This window comes from Erpetoichthys calabaricus, chromosome 1 (genome assembly GCF_900747795.2).
Source record: "Erpetoichthys calabaricus chromosome 1, fErpCal1.3, whole genome shotgun sequence".
NCBI lineage: Eukaryota > Metazoa > Chordata > Cladistia > Polypteriformes > Polypteridae > Erpetoichthys > Erpetoichthys calabaricus.
In genome coordinates, this window is record NC_041394.2 from 83,074,478 (window position 1) to 83,089,621 (window position 15,144).

Genomic DNA, 15,144 nt, shown 5'->3' on the forward strand with positions numbered 1-15,144 from the left:
TTTCCGAACTTCTCACAGTACAGAGACAGCCTTGGTCAGAGTCACCAATGACCTCCTGATGGCTACTGACCAGGGCTCTTCATCACTCCTTATCCTCCTGAATTTGATACTGTAGATCATAATATTTTCCTTCATCATCTTCACTATATAATTGGACTTTCTGACATTGCTTTGGAGTGGTTCGAGTCCTATCTTACAGATAGGACTGAGTATGTGGCCTTGGGGGATGCTAAGTCTCATACCCACACTGTCACCTTTGGGGTTCCACAAGGATCAGTCCTTGGGCTGACCCTCTTTAATATCTATATACTACCCCAGGGTCACATCATCCGCAAGCATGGAGTTTCATTCCATTGCTATGCCGATAATACGCAGCTCTTTGTGAGACTGGATTCGACTTCTCTTACACCTCCATCAACTCTTTCCTCTTGCTTAGTTGAGATTGAGGCCTGGATGTCCAAGAACTTCCTCAAGCTAAACAGCACTAAAACTGAAGCTCTTTTAATTGGCACCCACCATCAACTTCGTTCCTCTGTAAATTGTATTTCCTTTTCTGACCATACCTTCTGTTACAAATCTGGGTGTCAAGTTAGACTCCCACCTATCATTTGATACACATGTCCATCACCTTTGTAAAATTGCATTCCTTCATCTCTGAAACATAGCCAAACTCCGTCCCTACCTCTCCCTCTGTGATGCTGAAAAACTGGTTCATGCCTTTGTCTCATCCAGGTTGGATTATTGTAATGCACTCCTTATCGGGATCCCCAGCAAGAGCCTTCAAAAGCTCCAACAAATTCAAAATAGTGCTGCAAGAATCCTGATGAGGGTGCGGAAATATGAACACATTTCACCAATCCTTCGGTCACTTCATTGGCTCCCTATCCGCCTCCGTATCGAATGCAACCTCTGTTTGTTTACTCACCAGTGTATCCATGGAAATGCTCCACAATATCTTAAGGAACTCCTTATACTACAATCCACTGCAAAAAACCTCCGTTTTGCAAATACCTACTGCCTTTGCTCCCCTGTGACCAAACTTCATACAATGGGTGGTTGAACCTTTGCAGCCACTGCTCCACGGCTCTGGAATGCCCTACCAGACAGCCTAAGAACGTAGCAGATTGTGGGCTGTTTTAAAAAACAGATAAAGACTTTTCTACTTAGGAAAGCTTATTAACAAGAATGCTATAATTATTGTTGTTTTATCTCTGTTTTTATCTTGCTTTGCCTTTGTTTAAACTTTTTATGTAGCACTTTGAGATTTACTGCTAATGTAAAGTGCACTATAAATAAAATGCATTATTATTATTATCTTGTTGACATTCAGTGACAGGTTGCTGTTGTTACATTAGACAACATATTAATTAACTTCCTCTCTGTAGGCAGAGTCATCATTGTTGCTCATGAGGTCCACCACCATTGTGTCGTCTACGAATATGATGATATGATTTGAGTCATGCCTGGCTTAACAGTCATGTGTCATCAAAGTGAACAACAGAGGGCTCAGAACACAACCCAAGGGGACTGCAGCGTTCAAGGTGATGGTCTCAGAGATGTTTTTTTCCAACATGTACTGTCTGGGAGGAAGTCCAATATCCAGTTTCATAATAGGGTGTTGATGCCTAGTGGGTCAAGTTTTCTTACCAAGTGCTGGGGGGTTAACTGTATTAAAAAACAGAGCTAAAGTCAATAAAAAACAGCCACAAAAAACTGTTCTTATTTTCCAGATGGCAATGGTCAGATAGGTGGTTGAGTGGTTCAACCCGATTGATAAGTCAATGCTGGCTCGGGCCCCGTGCTATTCTGCTGGGAGGGAAAACAGGAAGAAGCCATGCCCTGTCTTGTGGTAGCTCAGTAGTAGCATAAGTGAGTGAGAAAGAACCTGCACTTTAATTAGTTCAAGCTGAGCTGGAGAGGTGAATAACTGATTTCAGATCTGTTAACAAGAATTTAAACAAATAAGAGGTGCCTCTGTATGCACAACTAATAATTAATACACTGGTTATTTAAAAAAAAAAGTGTTTAAGTCAGAAATTGGACACAAATACATTATACCTGTATTTATTGAAACCTTCAGAATTTTTAATTTTAGTTTAATAGATTTTTTCCTTCTAATGAATGGGAAGAAATTTTGATCTATGTTTTACACTTTCTCTTGATATGAGGGAGACTCAATGAAATCTTTATGAACATCCTGCAGCCAGAATATGGGTATCTGTAAGATGAGGATGCTTAGAAAATTATTGTAATGATCCGGGGGAGTGCCAGAAATGAATGACTGAAGTTAGACACTGTTAGTGACTTGCTCAGTAGCTATGCGTCAGGTATGATGGAGCCTAGAAGCAAGGAGAGGTACTCTCTAAGTGCTTCAAACATAAGCATGTGGGGTATTGTTTTAGACTATTTCAATGTCAGTGATCATGAATTTCTGAACCTTTAGTATGGATCTGTCTCTCTATGGACCTCAGTCAGAGGGTGAAAAATTACACATTTCTATTACAATCGAGAATATTTAGACTAACCATTTAAATTGATGCATGCATTTTAATATTTCAGATATTTGATGCAAGTATCCTTGTTTGTTATGTACTTTTACCTCATGAAGTAAATCATAACATTTATTATAAACACCCTGAATTGATGCATCTTATGCTAATCCAGACATATTGTTTATGATGCACCTCCTGGATCTGGGCATGGGTGAGTTCCTGAAAAATTGGGGAACGGAAATGGTTACTTGTGCAACCTAATGGAAGATGTGCTACAGAATCTCCAATTAAAGTTGCAGCAGCAAAATAAAACTGGTACATAATTTCTGTATAACCTGCCTAAAACAGAGGAATGGGACTGTTCAGTGCCTTCAAGTATTGGAATAGTTGTTGAAATTGTATAATTAAGACTTTGCAAAATTACAGAATATCAATTTATATTTTTGTATTTTTCTATGCATTAAATAATAATAATAATTGCTCCATTTCAATAGAGCATAAGTATAGTTGTAAGAAAATGTTTGTGAGCTCTTTGGAATTTTTTGAATTGCTGCATGAATGGCTAAAAATGTAATCTGGTCATGTTATAAGTAATAATAATAAATAAAGATGGTTTAATTAAATAAACAAAACATGCAAATTGTGAATTGTCACATTTTAAATTAATATCTTGTTGATTATCACATCAGTATTCAATATTTTAATAAGATTTACCCAAATGATTATTGGGAATGGGTGTTTTCCATGCCACAGTTTAAGTTATTGTCTGCTTTTCAGCTATAATTTGATTTGATTTGCAATTATTTGATGTTATATATGCAAGTAATCTTATCAGCTGATCCACTGTTGCAGCTCCTGTTAATATTACTTGATTTCAAGAATTACATTGGATTTTACTTTGGAAGCTTTAATTCAGTGAAAGCTATAATGCAGTTTATGGTTGACATTGAAGTTCTTTAAGAAATTGGCTTTGCTCCTTGTTCATGTTTATCAGAAAATTTCAGTCAGCAAGTACCTTTTATTCATTTGAATCATACAAATTATCATTTACAGTACAGTATGAAAGTAAATTGATGTAATATTACATTTACTATTATGCATTATATGTTTATAAATACAAAGGTTTCATTTATAAAAGTGAGTTTTAACAATTTCTTACCAGAATAATAATTGTTTTCTAAATAATATGTCATATACTATTCAGCTACTAATATGGTTTCAAAATACATCCATTAATCCATTTTCAAACCTGCTTTATCTGCTTTGGCGTTTTGTTGGGAAGAACAAAGAGTAGTAACTAACCCTGAACAAGATGCTGTAAGGGCATGACTGCAGAAATCAGGGTCACTGCAGAGCAGGGACAGATTCAAAACTGAGGAACGACATGGTAAGAAACATAATGTGATCCCTCATGACACTAGGAGAAGCAGGATCCTAAATGAACTTATGCTGGATCACACCGTCCTTCAAAGGGACATGTTGTTCTGCCCCTTTAAGGCCAATATATGGTCTTGGATTGTAGGAACTTCAGTAGCCTTTAGATGGAACTCTAGCCTGATGTCCCTGGTGGTATTGGAGACCAGCTTCTAACTGGAAGTAATTCTGAAGGAGCCAGAAGTACAAACAGGTTTAAAAAGCTCTTCCAGATGGAGAGCATGGAGTTGGCAAAAGTAAACTGGCATACACTAAACTGTAATGTAGCTAACTGACAAGGATAAGTGATGTAGCTGGGAGTCAGACATTAAATACAGAAAAGGATCAATACCAGGAGTTTAAAAATATGTGTGTCAAAGCCAAAATGAAAACCAAAAGTAGTAGTCAAATATGACAGGAGCAAAACCTCTTATTTTTGATACAGTGGTTTAAATGTTATTTCTGGGTGTGAGCATGGCTGAGGAGCACCCTCTACAGGGCACAATGCCATTATGCTTTAATCACACATTTTACACAAAGAAACTTTAAAAAACTGATTTAAGGAGAAAATGCCATAAGCATTTCAGTGATCAACAGTTTGGGTCTATTATCCAATAAAAAATTATCCACAAAATTCTCCCATTAGCTTACAGGCCTATAAATTCCAAGACCCAACACTGCCTGTCATATTTGGTTGCTCTGGATAAACTTTCCAATCAGGTTAGATCTTCTGCCACTGACCTTCATCAATTTTGAGGTCCTGATAGCAATCTTGCATTACAGAACACTGTCCCCAGATCTGGTCCATCCCCAGCCATATCCTACTTTGACAAGCTAAGAAAAACTAATCTCTTCAGTCTTATATAGAAAAGGGTCTGTGAGACCTAATTCAGGTCTTCAAAATTATCAAAGGCAATTGGTAAATGCAGTAGAATTCTTCCAGTTAATGTCCACCCGTTTGCACATTCATTTTAAACTCCATTAATTCGATTCAAAAGGCATGGTGGAGGCAGCCTATCATGGAAATATCAAACACAATGCAGGAACCACATAAACACCCACCAGGCTACGATCTGAACCCATGTCCTTGGGATGAGGTAGATGTGACAACTACACCTCCACCACGCCTCTCATGAAACATTAGTGCCATGTTAAATACTTGTATCATAAAAACAGACATTATTTACAGCAAATGAATTATGAGAACTGAATACTTTTAACCTGTGCTTGCTTTGAGATAGTGCTCACTCTTATGGAGTTTAAAAATGCTTTTTACCAAAAAGACAACAAAACTTTTTTTGACTACAGAGGACTGAGAGGGCCAATCTTCATACTGACCTTTTGCTAGTTGACTACGTCTCCTGAATCTGCAGTTGAAAAAAATTCAACAAGCGTGCTGCCCTCTAGTGTTCAGTGGAGTCCTCTGGGCTCAATTCAATTCAATTTAATCTTATGAAGGCCTTTGCGAATCTCTTTACAAGTATACCATGGTAAACTGAAGAATGCAAAAATCATGCAACGTTTACGATACACAGATATAAGCACACAAATCTGTTTAGGTACACAGCTCAGCCTGCTAGAAAGATCCATATACAGTACTTTGAACTGAGGAGTCCCAAAGGTGGAATTTAGGAAACTTCAATTTAGTAAATTAGAGTTGTTTTTTTTAATAATACTCTGGAAAAGTTAATCTCTAAGAGATCTTAGAGATCTGCGATCTCTTAAGCCTAGATGCCCTACTGAGGGGTGAGGAGGAGCTTCCAAAAAGAGGCTTCATCTTGGGCACAGTGAGGACAAACCAACATGACACTTGCTCTATGAAGTACATTTGATGACACCTAGAGATCAGGATTTACCAACCTTTTTCAGCACCTTTGCTGCATTTGCTGTCGATAATGTTACTGACATTTCCTGTACCATTTCCAAACATAATTCTTGAACTAACTCCTCTGCATAAAATTGACAATCCTGATCATCAAATTAGTTGTGTGAATAGTTTCTGAGCTTTGCAAATATGATGTGGTGAACACGAGTTGTCATGAAAAAGTCATTGTAATCAGCTGTGATAACCAAAGAGGTTTTCACTCTTGCCAGGTATTCAACATTCATCCTCCACTGAACAAATCCCAGGCCGTCTCCATTTTATAGTCGGTTTGCATGTCTCATTTGTTTATTCATTTCAGCCTGAGCACAATTTATGTGGATGCTATCCTCTGTGACGTATACTCTCCTTTTCTAATTAAAGGCAGCCTCTTGTCCTTCTGTTACTCTAAACTTAAAGCAGAACACATTTGTTTTCTTTCAAGGCATTATTATCTCCTCACAGAAGATTACCTGTCACATCCTTGACAAACTCATCAAAGGTGGCATTAGTGAAAAACCTCATGTGCACTAAATGATTTTTTTTATTAAATTAATAACTATGACTCTAGACATGTAGGCTGACTCTGCCTTGGCATCATAGGGGGCTACAGAGAGTGCAAATCAGTGGTCTCCAATGGAAGGCAGTAGTGGATGCAAGTTTTGTTAATGTTGACAAAATATTTTTAATGATAGGTTTACAGTATATAGATTACAGCTTTTTAATCCTCTCATTATGTTGCTTTAAATATTTCAAAAACTGTAGATTTTCTTTTATGATGCCCATCTGTGAGGAGGCATGTTAGGGGTCCATGGCAGTGTGCTACTTTTCTTTAAAAGCAGTGAGACTCAGGCACTGTGGGTTCAAGCGCAGCTGAGGATCTGGGCTGCTGCAGGCGTTCAGTTTGATTGTTCAAATTTCCAGCTGTTCCATGTCGATACACCATGGATTGCAATTAAGGCACTGTGCCCACAGGAGCCTGAGCATGACAGAAGTAGGATCTGAACAGAAGAACAAAAAGAACAAAACCCAGAGAAAAGGCAATCATCGAGTCAGGGAAAGGTAAATGGCGGAGGATGAGTTGGGTAGTGTCAGACTGCAGATCAGTTAATGGGGAGCAGGGCAGAGGGAGGAGAAAGAAGGAGCTACAGGAGGTGGCAACGCTCACAGCAGCTGCAGGGCTGAAAAGGCAGAGCTAGTGAGAGTGAGATAAAGTGGCATCTGAGAGGGAGCATGGCACCCTGGGACATGTGATAAACCATGGATGTGGCAGCTATAGGTCTGCGGGTACTGTCAGAGGTGGAGGATCGAGGGGAATGCATCATGTTGAATCCGTGGGACTGAGAATAAGCATGTAAGAGGAACATTTGTACTTTTACTTTTCCATTTGGATTTTAACTTTTTTATTGGATTTTTTTAACCTCTACAAATAACACAATGTTTATTGGGATTATTTATGGATTATTTATTGAGTATTTGTAATAGAAGAAACTTGCACTGCACTTTTAAACACTTTGTTTTGAACATTGGTTGTGGAAATAAGAGAATTAAACACTTTGCACCTTACCTCTTGTTGTGATGTGTCCTCATTGCCTGGCTCATTCTCAGATATCACTGTCGATGTGCTCAGATTCAAGGGAGAATGCCAGCAGCGGGCACCTGGGCCATCAGTAAACAGTTTTGGGGACTGCAGCAAATTAGTATTTCCAGTGCTTCTCTGTTTTCTCAAATTCCTTTCCAAATACTTTATTGAAACAATTACTTTATGATCTACATGTACAAATTAAATCAGATTAGCTAGCCATGGGTTCACTAGTAATTCACAACTAATTTCTAACTGCCAGCTGGTTAAAAAAAGAAACAACTATAAAGAGTAAGGATAAAGAGTTAAGCAATAAGCAATTGATGATTCTGTACTTTAATAAGCAAGTCACAATAACATGACATTCTCATATCCACTGAATTCAGTTAGAAGATTTGACAAATGAGTGGAGACCATTCAGTCCATTGAGCTTGTTTGTTCAGCTAATAGCTAAGCTGTCCCAACATCTCATCCAGATACTTCTTAAATGATGTCAGTGTTTCTTCTTCAACTTCATTTCTCAACAGTTTGCTCCAGATTCCCACAACTCTTTGAGGAAAGAAGTGCTTCCTGGATCCAGTCTTAAATGCACTTCCCCTTCATTTCTTTTGGTTTGCTTGAGCACGTGATTCACTGTTTGGCCAAAAGAATTTGGGGGAATCTACAGCAGGCGTGTCAAACTCACTACCATTGGTGGGCCGCTTCGACTGCCATACGTGAGTCAGCTGGCCGCACTGTAACAAATACTATTATACTATTATACAAAGTTACTGTAGCTTTCTTTCCAATACTGAAAACTTTAAAAAATGTAACACTTAAAGTTTAAACTAAAGCAATTTATTTCCATGCAGTCTCCATACAACAGTGTAGAATTAGAGTCTTAGCTAGGTCCTTATTATATTACTTGGCTCACCCTCCTTTTAAGGCGACCGACTTTTATCCTCAATTTGTGTGCACTCCATGTGTACATCAGGCATGTAAGTGTAGAGAATGAGAACATCAAAGTGCCCATTCATAACATCTCCCGAAAACCTAAGTTTTTTTATCCCCTCGAGTGCCTGCCCAAACTTGGAGTGTAGGACTCCATAATAATATACTTGAAACTCATAGGGGAACAACTCTCCCGCTGCCATTAGCTCAGAAATGGTACCATAAGTTTGAGACTTTAATATTTCAGTGAGATACTGAAGCTCATTTGTATAAGAGATTTCTGACTGCATCATTGTAAATGGCTGAAACCTTGACCAATTACTTAAAACATGTCGTACAATGTCAGCCCGAATCTGTACCACTAAAGAGGGAGTTTCATGCACTAAATAAGCTATAGATGACAATAAGCAAGCACCATCTCCCCTGTTATTTACTACGCGTTGAGGCATTTGTACTCCATCAACATTAATTATTTCCAGAGACATAATTTTGTCTATTTTTCCAGCGCATCGCGCACAAAAGCAAGGGAACGATGGGAGCACCAGAACTCTGCTCACATCGCGTCGCTTCGTACCGCAAGCCGCAAGTAGTAAGTCTGTGATAAGCGGAATACCGCTACGCTTTGCACTCACGGGACGGAAGGACAATCCCGACCGCTTTTATATAGTGTCTTGATGATTGATATTCATTATATTATATTCATTGCTTATATAGGAGCCTTACAGTGTGAGATTTATTTCTTTTGTCCCGACATTTGGCATCTCTTGTTAGTAACCAGTTCGTCAGTATCAGGCTTGAAATCTTGTGCAGCTGCAACTTTTATGAGGGATGAAACGTGCTCGACGGTAAGTCTTGAGCGATGTGGGGTTTTGGTAGCTTTCATTAACGAAAATAATTGCTCACAAAGGTAAGTGCTTCCGAACATTGACAGTACTCTCGATGCCAACTTACGGATCTGCACATACGAGGGTGGCAGGTAAGCATACAAGCCTGGCACACCAACTTTGTTGTATTTTGCTTCAGAATAGAATCTGACTGCACTTCAATCAATTCCATTTGGATATTCTCATTCGCATTCTCAACGTTGTAAGAGAACAGCGCAATGCTCTGTTTGTGTGAACTGAAATCACGAAAATGCTCAGTAATTCAAGTTGGAAAACAAATCCTCCAAAAATCAAATTTTACTTTACTAAGTTTACTTCAAACTTTATATTGTAAAATAAGCCGATATGCAAAAAGCCACCTGACCTACAATAATTTTACAAACTCAAAATCACAAAAATATGTTAATAAACAACTCACCAACTTCTCGCGTCCACTTCAGATCTTCAGCTGTAGTCTGCACTAACTGTTCGTTACTAGCACAAAATTACATGAAATCAGAGCAAAAAAACGTGAAAATATGCGGGCTATTACTACTCCTGATGGTCAGTTCTGCCCAGTGGCCAGTCTCAGCAACCCAGTCAGTAGTGTAGCCTTAGCAGGGGCAGCTCTAGGCTCGTGGCGGCCCTGGGCAGAGAAAGAAACGGTGGCCCCTTCACCTGGCAATGTCAATACGGTATCTTATGCACGGCGGATGGCCACATCCGTTGCGGACACTGCATAGCCGCCTCGTGCTCATGACACGCTTCTATATACGCGTGTCCATAACTTGAAAACCAAGTGGCGGCCCATGATATTCTCATTACGGCAGAACGTTATAATACTACATATAGCTTACTGCTCCAACTCTAGTAAATACAGCCTACTAATTAACAAGAAACAGAATGTTTTTCGTCCACATTGCCATCAGCTGTGTCGTTATTTTCTCTTTCTGTTTTATATTCAATATATATTGGGGTGGCGGCCCCTGGGATTTGGCTGCACTGTGCAGGTGCACAGTTTGCACATGCCTAAGGCCACACCTGCTGCCCGTTGCTGCAGCCTAGCACTTCAGTTGTGCCGCTGCGGCTCATTAATTTTGGTCAAGGCTTGTGGATTATGAGGGGCCAAACAGGCCAAAAATCATATATTTTTGTACGTAAAGTATTGGTTTACGCATGAACATTATTGGTTTATGGATGATTACTATCGGTTTGCGTGCATACTTAATTGGTTTGCGTGCGAACAATACTGGTTTCATTCATATGAACCATATTGGTTCGTGTCCGTATATTATCGGTTTGTGCGTGAACTATATCCGTTTGTATATGCATAGCACTGGTTTGCATATGAACTATATTGAATTGAAATTTATTACTGGTTCACGTGCGTTTGCTATCGGTTTGTGAGGGAATTGCATTGGTTTGCGTGCGTATGCAATCGGTTTGCGTATCAACTATATTGGTTTGTGTTCGTATACTACTGGTTTGCTTACGTATAGCACTGGTTTTTCATATGCACTATACTGGTTTCATGTGGGTAATATATCGGTTTCGCATATGAACGCTATTGGTTTTGTGTATGTACTACATTGAGTCCTTGTCAGTCTTCTATCGGTTTTATGTGTGCGTACTATGCCGGCTTTGTGAAAGTAACATGCTGGATTTATGTGTGCACTATATCGGTTTTGCGTATGAAACATACTGGTTTGCGAACGCACACTATTGGAATGTTATGTATGAACTATATCGGTTCTGCGTGCGAACTATATTGGTTGTTCACGTGATCTTCAGTGGAAATGGGCGGGGCAAGAAACAGGAACTCAGGGGCCGGTAGTGTCATGGAGCGTGTAGAGAAGCTGACAGGAGACGGATCTGGGTTTACTTTAAACAGCGCCGTATTTTTTTCCACACAATAGGTTTGGGAAAGGACTTGGTGGTAATTATTACTATTTAATAGAATCAGCCATTGAGTGTGTAATGAACACAAAGCTGAAGTTAAGTACGTATTTGGTCGTCTTTTTATTCACTTCCAGCTACATGCTCGCTTGCAACCCGCGACTGTACTTTTTCACACAGCTTTTGCAAACTAGTTACTTATTCTAAAGGCAAAATATTCTACATTTACGACTGACGCCTTTATCCAGTATAACATTTAGTTACTACTGGTTACATTTCTGATGCCCAGCGATCCCGCACCGTGCCGCCTAGACAGGTGAAGTGACATGCTCATGGTCACACAGTGTCACGATCAGGACTTGAACCGACAAATGTAGGGTTTAGAGGACAAAGCCCTAACCACAATGCCCCACTGCTTGCACATCTGCAACGTGCATATTATTTGACATGATATGATCGTGTCCATTCTTTGAAAAGCTAAATGTTCCATATTTAGGACCAGTATATGTGAGTTACATCATATTGGGCCACCTTACCTTTCACAGTTTTGTGACAAGGCATATGCGTTTTTTAAGATGCAGCCGATTTTTGCCCTGCCAGATACGAGTACCTGCGTATTTCCACTCCAATATCTGATAAATAGGATTTACTGTGCTATCATGGGCACTGTAAAGTGTTAAATCACGTTCAGCCACCTTAATTTTCACAGTTTTGTGACAAGACAGATTCCATTGTTAAATTAAAGTTGTGTTTAACATTTTTGACCTGTGCAGAACCAAAATGTGGAATATTTATTTTTTCAAATAATTGATCAGTTTGTAATGATTCTGATTAATGTACATGCTGTAGAATATTTTGCCATGCTGTTAGAATAAGAAGCTGGTGTGCAAAAGCTGTATGAATAAGTAGCTGACTGCAAGCATATACTGGATGTAGCTAGGATTTAATAAAAAGCCAGCAGAATGTGCACCTCACGTCAGCCCCGTGAATATTTCAGAATTACGGGAAAGTACTGTTAAAAATAATAACCACCAAGTCCTTTGAGAAACAAACAGTGACATGCAAAAGTATTCAATCACTTTAAAAGTCATCCTAATTTTCTGTATGACAAAAGATTTTTCCACGTTTATTTATTCATTCTTTTTAATGTGAACTCTTGTGCTGTAACAATACATTTCTAAATAAACCATTTTCTGTAGATATTTAACTGAAGAAGAAAAACTCCAAAGTTGATGTTTGCATTAAGTATTCAAGCCCAACACATTCATACTTTGTCAAGAACCCTTTTGCTGCCGTAACAGCCTTCGTTCTTTTGTAAGTAGGCCCCAGTTCTGCACACTGCTCAGGAGTGATTCTGCCCCTTTTTTCTTGGCAGGATTTCTAGAGACCCTCTACGTTGGTGAGATGGCACCTCTGAACAGCAGTTTTCAAACAGTGCCACAGATTCTCAACAGGGTTAAGCTTAGGGCTTTGACTTGGCCACTCCAAAACATTCACCTTTCTGTTTTTGAGCTATCCCAGTGTCACATTGTCCTAATGCTTAAGGTCATTATCATGTTGAAAGATGAATCTTCTCCTGAGCTTTCATAGCAGACTGGAACAAGTTCTCTTGCAAAATTGTGCAGTATATGTGTCCATCCATTGTCCCTTCAACTCTGACAAGATTCTCAGACCCAGCACATGAAAAACATCCCCATAGCATGAGACTGCCACCACCATATTCCACTGTAGGAATGTTGTTTCTTGAGGCCTGGGCAATTTTAGTGTTACACTTCACATACCTCTTACGTCTGTCCAAAAACTTCTATTTTGGTCTCATATGACCATAAAACCTTCTCCCACATTTTAACTGGGTCTTTTTAATGCTTTGTGGCAAACGCCATACATTGTTTTATGTGGACCTTCTTAAGGAATGGCTTCTTTCATGCTACCCTCCCATAGAAGCCTGTTTTATGGAGAACTCTTGAAATTGTAGACCCCAGCACCTTTACTCCAGCTAAAGATCATCGCAGACGTCTGAGAGTGACAGTTGGATTTCTAGTCGCCTCTCTCACCAGTTGATGTCTCACTCTGATGTTGAGTTTTGAGGGACAGCCTGTTCTAGTCAGAGTCTGTGTACTTTGATGAACCTTCCACTTCCTGGTGATGAATGCAACAGTGCGCAATGGGACATTCAAACTCTTTTGATATTTTTATAGTCATTCCCAGTCTTGTGCATTTCAATAACTTTGTTTCTCACATCAGTAGAATGCTCCTTTGTTTTCATTTTTGCAGTGACTGTCCACCAAAGATTACGGCCCTTACAAAGGGGGCTGTTTATATCCAGAGAAACAGAAAGGACTCACAAGTAGCACCTCATCATGTTTAATTCTGACTGTTAAACGACTGTCACCTTTGTAATTAATTTGTCATTGGTGTAATGATGGAGCTTCCAAAGCACAGAGGTTTAAATACCTATGCAAACATTAACTTTGGAGTTTTTCTTCTTCAGTTAAACGTCTACAGAAAATGGTTTATTTTGTCTTTGGAAATGTTTTGTCACAGCATAAGAAAAATACTGAATGAATAAATGTGTATAAATCTTTTGTCTTGCAGAAAATTATGACTTTCAAGGGGATTGAATACTTTTGTATGCCACTTAATGTTTGTGAAAGGGCTTGGTGATGATTAGCGTTTAACATCTGAAATGATCACGGGACTTAAGTTAGGTACACATTCAGGTGGCTTTTTATTCACTCCTAGCTACACATATGCTTGTAGTCAGCTACTTATTCACAAACCAGCTTCTTCTTCAATGTTAAGTGCATGGTAAAATATTATACAGCGTGTACATTAATCTGCAAACTGATACATTATTTGAAAGAATAAATATCCCAGATTTAGCTCTTGAACGGGTTGAAAATGTTACACTCAACTTTAACAAAGGAATCTGTCCTGGACAAGATTATATTATGTCAAATAATATACACATTGCAGATGTGCAAGCATTGGGGCATTGTGGTAAGGGCTTTGCCCTCTAAATCCAACATTTCTCGGTTAAAGTCATGATAGTGACACTGTGTGACCATGAGCATGTCACTTCACCTGAATAGGCGGCACGGTGCGGGATCGCTGGGCATAAGAAATGTAACCAGTAGTAACTAAATGTTATGCTGGATAAAGGCGTCAGTCGTAAATGTAGAATATTTTGCCTTTAGAATAAGTAACTAGCTTGCAAAAGCTGTGTGAAAAAGTACAGTCGCGGGTTGCAAGCGAGCATGTAGCTGGAAGCGAATAAAAAGACGACCAAATACGTACTTAACTTCAGCTTTGTGTTCATTACACACTCAATGGCAGATTCTATTAAATAGTAATAATTACCACCAAGTCCTTTCCCAAACCTATTGTGTGGAAAAAAAATACTGCACTGTTTAAAGTAAACCCAGATCCGTCTCCTGTCAGCTTCTCTACACGCTCCATGACACTACCGGCCCCTGAGTTCCTGTTTCTTGCCCCGCCCATTTTCACTGAAGATCACGTGAACAACCAATATAGTTCGTACGCAGAACCGATATAGTTCATACACAGAGTTGCAATAGTGTTCGTTCGTAAACCAGTATGTTTCATACGAGAAACCGACATGGAACACACATACAACCAATAGAGTTCAAGCGCAAAACCGATATGTTACCCACATGAAACCAGTATAAGACGTGCATGAAACCAATATACTGCATACACAAATCCATCGTTAGACCGGCACAGAACACAAGCCAATATAGTTCATACGCAAACCGATAACATACAACCGAAAACCAATGCAGTTCACTCACAAACCAATAACAAACGTACTGGAACCACTGATATACACACGCGAATCAATATAGTTCATATGCAAACCAGTGCTATGCATATACAAACGGATATAGTTCACGCACAAACCGATAATATACGGACACGAACCAATATAGTTCATATGAATGAAACCAGTATTATACGCACGCAAACCAATTAAGTATGCACGCAAACCGATAGTAAATATTCATAAACCAATAGTGTTGATACGTAAACCAATAGATTACACACAGAAATATATGATTTATGGCCGATCTACAGTACTTTATCAAT